We start from the raw sequence: 11483 nt of genomic DNA, 5'->3' as shown, positions 1-11483 counted from the left end.
GGTCTGCATCCTCTCTGCTTCTATCTATATAACTGCCATCTGGTTCTGCTTTATTTCACAACTCTGGATAGAAAGGATCATCTTCTTTATCATTAACTGATTTTGGGTTGTCAGCAGATACATTGAGTAATTCACACATTTTATGGCATGACACAATATTTCTCAGTTTGATGGGGCGTGGTGTGCTTGCGTCAGTCAAGGCCAATCTGGACTATATTTCATGCTTATTCAGAATGTTTTCAAAATAAGCCTGCAACTGTGTGGACTTGGTTGTTTTGGGAGTGAAAATGCTCTTGGTCACCCCTGAAAAATAATAGTGAATTTTTGGTTGTTGAAATAAACAAATCATATCACTTAAGTATTCTATTATATTGACTCTCAAGTGTGTTTTCAAAGTAACACAACTAGCGGGGTACAATGGCAAAATATTGTACATGTACGCATTATAAACCCATGCATTTATCTGTGTGTAAGACATGTAACATTTAAATATATAAATAAAGCCTGTGCATTGTGCCTACCAGATCAATACCTACAACACAATCTCAGGTAATCAATAGATTCATTTGAGTGTTTAACTCGTCTGCTGCAACTTAATGCCTGAGACAATTACATTGAATTAACCAACTTGTAGACATGCAGATGCTGACCTCTACTGGGTCGCAAGCGAGATACAACAGGGCAGGGCAAGATGAGAGCCCAAACCACTCTGTCAACCTGAATGTGAATTACTAGCAAGCTCTTATTCACAATATCATCACTTTACACTACCTGAGTTACTACTAAATGAGTTACCTCTGGTTCTTTCAGCCATTCCTATGGAAAAAAATGAAGGGGTAAAGAATAGGGTTTTGGGATAAATGCCAAAAATAAGGTCTGATGTTAACACAGGCTTAAGAGATCTTATATGTTATGTTCTATGAGATGATATCAGTCAGTTAACATGACCTTCTGAATTCTGAAGTTTTTATGTGCTTTTTTTTATAACATAAAATGCTTCAAATTCACACAAAAAAATGTTAGCTGATGAAGATTATTTCATAAAACAAAATGTATAAGATCTTCTAAGCCTGGGTTTACCACAGACCTTGTTTTCTGTGTTTATCCAAAAACCCTACAAAAACGTTGTTCATTTTCCCCATAGTCTTTGTCCAACGAACCATGGCGGAGTCATTGCCTACAAAAAAAACGACATTACTATTAATGCTATCTATTGCTGAATATCGACAACAAAAAATCACTAAGGATCGTGGTGAAAGTGGCATAACTAGCAAACGATCATGGTCGATGTAGTCATTTTCATCCTACCTGAGAGAGTAAACCAATTACGTATAAAAAAAACATGGATTACTGACGCTATGTACTGGCCATTGAGAGTCTTTGAAGTCACCGTTCGTCCATACTGGCACTCCCCAGTTGGAGCAGTATGCTGTAGGAATGAATGGAATTCTACAGTATTTCAATTACATGTTTCAAGGACGAAATTACATGTATTTAAGTATGTTTTTGTTGTAGTGGGGACAAACATTAGTCCTCTCTAAAATAAAATACTTTAAGTAAAATGTTTGTATATATGTTTATGTTTATCTCACATAATATAATGTAAAAGTATGCAATGATGGTGTCTGTAATATAAAGTGTCAAAAACAAATGTAGACATTAACACATTCCAATAGCTTCAACATATTTTTTTTATAACAGAGTACCAAGATGAATGCGCGGTGGCTTTAATACAGCGCAGTTAGTCAGTTAGTCATCCAGGGTTTATACACATAATGTAGACATGAATTAACACATTCCTGTAGCTTCCCAAATATATATATATATTTTTTTTTAACAATGGAGGACCAAGATGAATACGTTGTGGCTTCCAGGGTTTCTACACGTCATTGGAGACCACCTTAATGTCTATGGAGCCTCCTCGTAGCCTGCCGGCATTCGATTGGTCTGCGTCAGCACGTGGTTGTGTGTGACGACAAATGTAGTAGTCAGAATGGGTTGGTATTAAATTAAATATCTACATTTGTAGCGAACTTTAAAATAATTCACTGTGGGGATTGAACAGGATCATAATAAACACCTTTTGGGGGTTTGGCCGTTCTGGCGCTCGTAATTTACATCGGATTTCCATGTCAGACTCGGGCTTTTGGCACCGCTAGGTTGCCATGCAGTAGCAGCCCAGCAGAGCTCGTGACTTCACGCTCCAGACCGGACACTGGAGGCCTGATACAGGCACGCCTGGTGCCCAAATAGATGACGTATGTCACGCAGCTGAGAGTCGAGTGTTTAGACGAATGGATTCGGTTCAGTCAGTCGTTCTGATGAGTCCTTCTCAGCTAGCTAAATGTCTCATTGTTGTTATTTTAGTGTTACTTTCTTATTTGTAAATGTTTTACTTTTGTTTATTTAGTCATTTTCTTAACTAACAATGCAGTTTTAAGAAAATAGAGTTAAGGCCTTTTAAGTAAGCATTTCACGGTAAGTTCTTCATTCACCTGTTGTATTCGGCACATGTGACAAATCAAATTTGATTTCTTAACAGTTTGCGGTGGAACACATGAAAATTGCATGTACTTTCAGAATTGTTTGGCGAGCTACTCATAAGCATTGATGTAAAGTACTTAAGTAAAAATACTTTTTTTTAAATCGTTTTTGGGGGTATCTGTAACTTACTATTTATATTTGACAACTTTTACTTCACTACATTCCTAAAGAAAATAATGTACTTTTCCCCTGACACCTAAAAGTACTCCTTACATTTGTACTTTAGTATATTTAAAACCAATACTTAGACTTTTACTCAAGAATTTTACATGGTGGCACTTTTACTTGAGTTATTTTCTATTAAGATATCTTTACTTTTACTCAAACATGACAATTGAGTGCTTTTTCCACCACTGCTCATAAGCGGGCCGCGATTGACCACCGGTTTAGATTAACTTGAATAACAGTTGCAAGACTGATATAGCCAACTAGTAATAGTGATATCAAAAAATCATCAACTCCAATATCCACTCTTGCAATAGAGATAGATTAGTAGGTTATTTTATTAAAATGGCAATATCTAGTTGATAAACAGGTATGGGTGCCCCTTATTTTGGCTGTAGCCAGTGTGACAACACTGTCATCATTCCCAGGCTTCATTCCCTCTACCGTTAGCTAGTTGATCAGAAGCAATTGTGGCTAACTGATTAAAGTATAAATGCTGAGCAAGTTAAATTTACTCAAGTGAATGATTTATAAAATACATTGGCATTGCTAGGTAGCAAACTGTGACAAGATTTACAAGACTAGAAATGCCCACAGCACCATCGAGAGTGCTTCTTCATGGGCGTCCAATCAACAATCCGTACTTAGTTGTCCTACAGCTAGCCACCTTTGCCGACGGTTCACAATCCGTGGGATGCGATGGAAGTTAACCAGTTCCATTCCGGTGCGACTGTCACACAATTATTACAGGCATGTTTGCCAATTCAGTAATATAGATATAAGTTTTGAAGAAACTAATAACGATTCTGTTTTCAATGGAGCGTTTTTAACGAGTTGTGCTTCACTATTGCACCGGACTGCGAGCACAGCTGATTATGACGTCAGGCGCAAAAGCGTGAATAGCCTCTCCCGCCAAATAAAAGTTTGACACAGCTAAAGTTGTATTTTACTGCCCTCTATTGGAAGGATAATTTACCTAGTAATTGGCACTGCAAAGGAAGTCGTTTCTCCAAAGTGTGCGGGTAATACCATCATTCATACTCTGTTACTCCTGTATCGACTGCCATATAATCAGCTCATTACTTTTAAATTGAGATGCATCAACCATAAGTAACAAGGCCAGATGTTAACATATGTAGGTACAAATAATGAAATAGTGGCAACACAAGGACCCATTCATATTTATAATAAGGAAGAAGGTATTCATGTAAAATAGGTAATTGGTATAGTATCACCATTATCACCATACTACTTACCCTATAATATAATAGGCCCTATGAGGATAGCAGGGCTGATGAGCAATGTTCCCTCTAAACTAGCCCGGAGAAATATCAGCCCACGAGAGAAGCACGAGATGTAACTTTTGTAAAGAATAAATAAATAAAAAACAACGATAAAGTCGCGTGTTCTTTTTTGTTTTTGGTTTAATTCAACTCCGGCTGTTGCAGGTAGGTGCACCCGATTCAGCCGCCATGCCCATTCCATATGTCATAAGGTACAAATTCTGCATCCCAGTGGGCCCAGAGAGCAAATCAAGTGTACTATAAGCTTACCGCTGGCCAATCAGATGGCTCAGAAGACCAAGTCTGCAGTAACGTAACAGGCATAAAAGAAAGCTACAGTAAAATTGATACGGTGAGATTTCAAAAGGTTTAAAATCATAACTAGAGAGACTTAACAAATACAGCAAAGAACTGCTGTTTTTATGAGTGAAATCATGTTTAAGTACTTACTTAGCACTGTCAACACTTCCATGAGCCATAAAATGCATGTTCTTCCTATTTCCACTCAGCACTGAAGCGAATGAATGAGTAGGAGGATGCATCAATAGGCTTGCATTGTTAGTATTAGCAGCTTGCAGTGGCGATTTTAGCATGTAAATCTTGATGGGGCAACCCCCCCCCCACCCCCAACCCCACCAGCAAAGCCTACATAAAGCTGTCCCAACAGCAGAGCTTTCTTTTCAGCACCATGGAGTGAATCCTTACCACTGCTACAGTACACCTGGCTATCATTGTAGCTTTGTCTGGCAGCGAAACGGTTAACTCAGCCTCATTTACTGCATATTGTTTCAGTATTTTGTTGTTTTGTGATGTCAACTGAGGGACCTTTTGCTGGCCGGCGGGCCTGCTGGTGAGGCTTGCTAGCTTTCTCGTCCCTCAAGTTTGGCAGGTGTTGTTGGTCATTGTTTTTGGTTGTCCCCTTATTCCCCTTTACCCCAATCATCTTGTTTTGTTAGTTTCACCCTCTACTTTGTCTCTCCTTTTGGTTTGGTGTTTTTTTTGTTTATTTTTGTTGTGAGGCCTCTCGGTTAGCTTAGCCTGACCTACTAGTGTGGCCTGCTAGCCTTTATTGGTTTGTGTAGTATACTTTTTGTGTAGTTTAAATTCCCCTCCTAGTTTCCCTTCCCATTGTTAATAAGATTAGTTAGGTGCTGTGCTAGATAACTTGTTGTGTGTCCCGTGGTGCTGGTAGACTAGCTTACTTGGTTGACTATACTCCTCCCCCTTCCTCCCAACTACCCCTCTCCCTTCCCCCTTTTCACTGGTGTTGGGTTTTAAAGGGAGTGGGCCTCCATGTCAGCAGCACAAGCTTGCATTAGGCGGCACCATGCTGTGCACCTCCTCTTAAAGGAGAAGGGAGGAAAATGAATGGAGTTATCCCAATTGGATTTCTCCAGAAAATTCCTCCAGAAAGAGCTCGGTTTCCAACCCGCGCAGGTAAACTGCATCTTAACCCTCCCCTTTGTGAAAGGCTTCAATGTCAGTTTTGCCTGTGCCAGCTTCCAGAGGGAGTTCTGGGGAAACTACAGAACGCCCTGAACTTCCGGGGTCCCTGACAGCAATGTTTGAGGTGACCAAGCTGACGGATAATATCACTAAAACAGTTATTATTCGTATGTACAACGAAACTGTACTACCTTAGGACGTTGCAGTAGGGCTGGGCAGGTACTGCAATGTGAGGGGGCCCCTGGTCCAGGTGAAGGATCCCGATGGGATCTGGACAGGGACCTGGAGGCTCACTGTCCAGCAGAGGGAGGACCCCGGGGGCTATGGTGGGTTGAAAGCCATCCCATCCACCATAGCCCTCGGAGAGAACAGGGACCATGTCCACTACCAGGACCAGCCCAAGCTGTGCCGGAAGTGTGGTGAACATGTACACCTAGCAGATGCCTACGACAAGGTGGTGGGCCACCGCTACGAGGAATGCACAAACGGAAGGTTGTGCAACCTCTGTGGCGAGCGGTCCCACCACATCCGCGGCTGCCCCTCTTCCTGGGCCAATAAGGTCAGGGCTGGCAAGAGGGAGATGGCGGTCGCGGACCGGGCTTCCGAGCGCCAGGTGGAAAGAACAGCAGTTGCCGAGGTGGTGGAGGAGTCAGTTGTGGAGCCAGTGGCAGTGAAGGTGGTGGCTGTAGTGGAGGGTGCAGTGGTGGAAGAAGTGGGAGGAGAGGAAAAAACCCTCCCCAATCCCCCTGTCCCAGACTGACCCCTGAAGGAGAAAGGCCCGAGAAAGACGGCTCCAGAGAGACTGAGTGAGAGCTCCCCAAGTGGGTCAAACAGCATGGGGACGGAGTCAGAAAGCACCATGGAGAAGGTGTCAGGAGATACGGGGGGGAGATTCTGGAGGAACACCTTCCCCCACAAAAAATAAATACTGAGGAGCTCTCCAACCCCGAACAGGGTGAGGAAAAAAAAGGTCAAGTTGGAAGTCCCGTTTCAACCTCCTCTCCCTGAAAAGTAATCCCCTTTAACTTACTCACCCTTTTATGGTTATTAGCATCACCACTGTTAATGTAAGGAGTGTAACAACAGAGACACGGGCATAGTCGGTTTTATCTTTTTTCTAAAGGTTCAATTCAGATGTGTTTTTATTACAGGAGTGTGGTCTACCCCATTTATCCTCTTACAGTAAATGGGAGGATTAAGTGGCAGCACGGGCCCTCCATTTGGAGTGGTTCCAATTTTAACAAAAATGACGGTGTTGCCATTTTAATCAAGACCCCAAAGGTGGTGGTTACAGGGAGGAAGGTGGTGGTTGGTGGGCATGCTCTTTTAGCCAATTGCACTTTTATGGGGAAGGATTTTAATGTGTTAAATGTGTATGGTTTTAACGATAAACATGACCGGTGCACACTCTTAGAAGACCTGCAGTTCCACATGCTAGGGAGGGATTTCAGCTGTCTTTTAAGTAGCGCAGACAGGAGAGGGGCGCGAGAGGATTTTAAGGTAGATAGGTCAAGTGTTTTATTGCAAGGGTTGTGCAGGGATTTTAAACTGACTGACTGTTTTAAAACCCTGCATCCAAGAGCGGAGGGCTTCACCTGGACCAGTGGTGGCGGCACCAGAGCCTCTCACATTGACTATCTGTTTACCCGGGACTGTCCCCCAACTGATGATAGAATAACCCCGGCTTTCTTCTCAGATCACGTAATGCTGACGTGCACCCTTTCACTGACTTCGGGAGTGACTGTGGGAAGAGGGCCCTGGAAACGGAACCGCTCCCTTTTAGAAGACGGTAGAGTAGTCAGTCAGTACAGGGAGCAGTTCAGCCAGTGGCAGACGCTACAGGACTTTCTTTAACACACGTGCACAGTGGTGGGAAATGGTGAAGGGTAGGACGAGGATCTTCTTTAGAGAGATAGGAAATAAGAAAAGTAAAGGAAAAGATAGATGCATGGCGGGACTGCAGAGGCGACTGGAAAAGTATTTTAATCTAGGTCAACAGGGCTTTGATTTTAACCATGAAATTAAAAAAGTAAAGAAGGAAATGCCCTTTTTAGCAGAACAGAAAAGTAAGGGGGTTATTTTAAGAAGTAAGGAAGGGGAATTAGAAGAAGGGGAGAAGTATACGAGGTACTTTATTAAGAAAATAGTAAGGGTAGGACAATGACAGGATTAAAAAACAAAGATGGGTTTTTAAAAACATACAAAGGGAATAAAATAAGTAGTCAAGGATTTTTATGGGGAACTGTTTGGAGTAAAATGTGTGTGTGAGGAAACCATGGGGGACGTTTTAACATAGATTGACAGGACCTTACCCAACAGAAATACCTGACAATGATTTTACATTTTATCTGTGGCCAATGACCTTGAGCCTTCTTGGATGGGCACTTCTAATGTAACACTATGGCAGCACCCAAGGGGCTAGAATTTTAGAGCACTACCCGTAGATTTTGGGGTGACAGTGTCCCCATGAGCGACAGAACACTGAGCCAATCACGGCGCAACTAGAGTCCATTGCCAACCCTATGCTCCATATTTTCCACTGGCTGCCCCAACACCACGAAAAGCACTGAGCTGGGCTGAAACACCTGCATTTTGGAGCTGCCTTACTCAAGAAAGCAAAAAAGAGACCATGTTTGTATGCAGCTTTATTAACTCAATGATTATTCTTTTTTACATTGTTTGCAAACTTATATGTAACACGTATTAATGCCAAAATAACATGCAAAACAGGCCAAAAAAACTAAACAGGTGGGGCTAAACACGTAGGGCTCCGCCCCACCTGCCCTGAATGACGGGTCGCCACTGGCGGCTTGGGTCTTTTTTTAAGGAATATTTAATTTTCTCCGTTCATAGGAGTAACATGAATTTGTGCATGAGGCAGAAATAATGTGGTGCGACTCGAGTTTCACCATAAGCTGGAAGACGTCCCTTGTTGGTCAGCGTCAGTGGAGGAAAGGGAGGAGGGATGTTGAGGTGGACCCTCAGTCTACTGCTCTCTCCCTCCGCTGAGACTGACCATCAGATGCAGGCACCATCAGCCCAGTAAAAATATATATTTTTTATTATTATTTACATAGATAACTAGATAGATACAGTCGTATGAAAAGGTTTGGGCACCCCTGACAATTTCCATGATTTGGATCAGCAATTTCATTTAGATCTATAAAATAACTGATGGACACAGGAATATTTCAGTAGTGAAATGAGGTTTATTGGATTAACAGAAAATGTGCAATATGCATCAAAACAAATTTAGACAGGTGCATAAATCTGGGCACCCCAATAGAAAAATCACATCAATATTTAGTAGAGCCTCCTTTTGCTAAAATAACAGCCTCTAGACGCTTCCCATTGCCTCTAATGAGTGTCTGGATTCTGGATGAAGGTATTTTGGACCATTCCTCCTTACAAAACATCTCCAGTTCAGTTAGGTTTGATGGTTGCCGAGCATGGACAGCCTGCTTCAAATTATATCACAGATTCTCAATGATATTCAGGTCCGGGGACTGGGATGGCCATTCCAGAACATTGTACTTGTTCCTCTTCATAAATGCCCGGGTAGATTTTGAGCAGTGTTTTGGGTTGTTGTCTTGTTGAAATATCCAGCCCCAGCGTAACTTAAACTTTCTGACTGATTCTTCAACATTATTCCCAAGAATCTGCTGATATTGAGTGGAATCCATGCGACCCTCAACTTTAACAAGATTCCCAGTACCGGCACTGGCCACACAGCTTGTGGGTAGCAAGTGTTTTTCTTGGAACGCTGTGTTCTTTTGCCGCAATGCATAACGTCCCTTGTTATGACCAAATAACTCAATCTTTGTTTCATCAGTCCACAGCACCTTATTCCCAAATGAAGCTGGCTTGTCCAAATGTGCGTTTGCATACCTCAAGCGACTGTTTGTGGCGTGTGTGCAGAAAAGGCTTCTTCCGCATCACTCTCCCATACCGCTTCTCCTTGTGCAAAGTGCGCTGAATTGTTGAACGATGCACAGTGACATCATCTGCAGCAAGATGATGTTGTAGGTCTTTGGAGGTGGTCTGTGGGCTGTTTTTGACTGTTCTCACCATCCTTCGCCTTTGCCTCTGATATTTTACTTGGCCTGCCACTTCTGGCCTTAACAAGAACTGTGCCTGTGGTCTTCCATTTCCTCACTATGTTCCTCACAGTGGATACTGACAGCTTAAATCTCTGCGATAGCTTTTTGTAGCCTTCCTCTAAACCAGTCTTTGTTTCCAGGTCATTTCAGAGTTGTTTTGAGGCCCCCATGTTGCCACACTTCAGAGGAGAGTCAAAGAGAACAACAACTTGCAATTGGCCACCTTAAATACCTTTTCTTGGATGCACTTGTCTATGAAGTTCAAGGCTTAATGAGCTCACCAAACCAAGTGTGTTTTCCAATTAATCAGTGCTAAGTCGTTACAGGTATGCAAATCAACAGAATGACAGGGGTGCCAACATTTTTGCATAGCCTATTTTTCACATTTGATTTCATTTTATACAACTTAATATTGCTACACTAAAAATCTTTGTCTAGACAATACCCCAGTACTCAGCTTTTATTAGAAAATGAATGGCATGCCACTGTGATCATTTTCTGTGACGACAGAGTAAATTATTATGCAGCCTCGGAGGGGTGCCCAAACTTTTTCATACGACTGTAGATAGATAGATAGATAGATAGATAGATAGATAGATAGATAGATAGATAGAAATGTATGCTGACTCGGCGCACAAGTAGTACAACAACTTATCATATAGCCTACCTCAAATTTTAAAAATTGCCCGATTGGGTTTATAGCTTACTGCACAAACCTCATTGCTACAGTACTGTTTTTAATTGGTTAATGTTGCATAGGCTTATGTATTTTTAAGTCATGTTACAGAAAAATCTGAGCGATAGATCTTCTCTTGCATTTTGACAAGAGAAAACAAGAGATTTTGTTGTGGGCAGAACGCATCGGAGTAGGATTCTATTGCATTGACACTCAGTACTCAGCCCGTACTCTGCACTACTCAGCACAGACTGGTGGGGCATAAACAATCAGAGCTGCAGTAGGTCTATAGGCAAATAGACAATTGCCATGTATGGATCTGTGCCATTTACTTCGAAATGGACTGTGTTTACAGCATGAGCGTTCATGAGTAGATGCGATTGTTAAGATCAAAGCGAGAGCTACATGTAGCCATTTGTGCACATTTTGTTCATATCCTTTGCTAGTTAGTGAGTTATTATCCCAGTTATAGATCATTTGTAGTCAGCAATAGGGGAGTGATTGTTTCCTATAAGAGCACAAAACAGATACATTTCTAGACACATTTGAAAAGCAAATCAGGTAAAGAGCTTTTATTTAGTCCTAAAGGGGCGGTGTTGTATTTTGGAGACAGGCTTGAAGATAAGTAGCCAATAGGCAGAGGGTAGCATCATTTGTCTGATTCTCTGTAAAAATGGTATGAAAATAATAATGCATTGTATTTTGTAAAGTGTTTTTTCCATCAAACAACACAGCAACATTTTCAGTCACCTCCTTGTCTAAAGGGCATGTGGATAAGCAGGTTGATGTCAAGCTCTGCATGTTGTTTTACAAAAGTCTCAAAATGTTGGTCTACATTGAACACCACACATTGGCAGCAACTTACCTTTACTTCCTTGGGCACAGGGACTATGGTGGTCTGAGAGGTTGAAAATGTCAGTGAAGACACTTGACAGTTGGTCCACGCATGCTTTGAGTACACATCCTAGTAATTTGTCTGGCCCAGCGGATTTGTGAATGTTGACCTGTTTAAAGGTTTTGTTCACGTCGATTACCGAGAGCGTTATCACACAGTGATCCAGAACAGCTGGTGCTCTCATGCATGCTTCAGTGTTGCTTGCCTCAAAGCGAGCATAAAAGGTATTTAGCTCGCCTGGTAGGCTCGCGTCACTGGTCAGCTTGCATCTGGGTTTCCCTTTGTAGTCCACAACCCAAGGGGGTGGGGCGCCAACCCAGACAGGAAGATCACATCAGTGACTCAACCCACTCAAGTGACGCACCCCTCCTAGG

Source organism: Oncorhynchus masou, chromosome 24 (assembly GCF_036934945.1).
Source record: "Oncorhynchus masou masou isolate Uvic2021 chromosome 24, UVic_Omas_1.1, whole genome shotgun sequence".
NCBI lineage: Eukaryota > Metazoa > Chordata > Actinopteri > Salmoniformes > Salmonidae > Oncorhynchus > Oncorhynchus masou.
Note: the sequence above shows the minus strand (reverse complement) of the source record.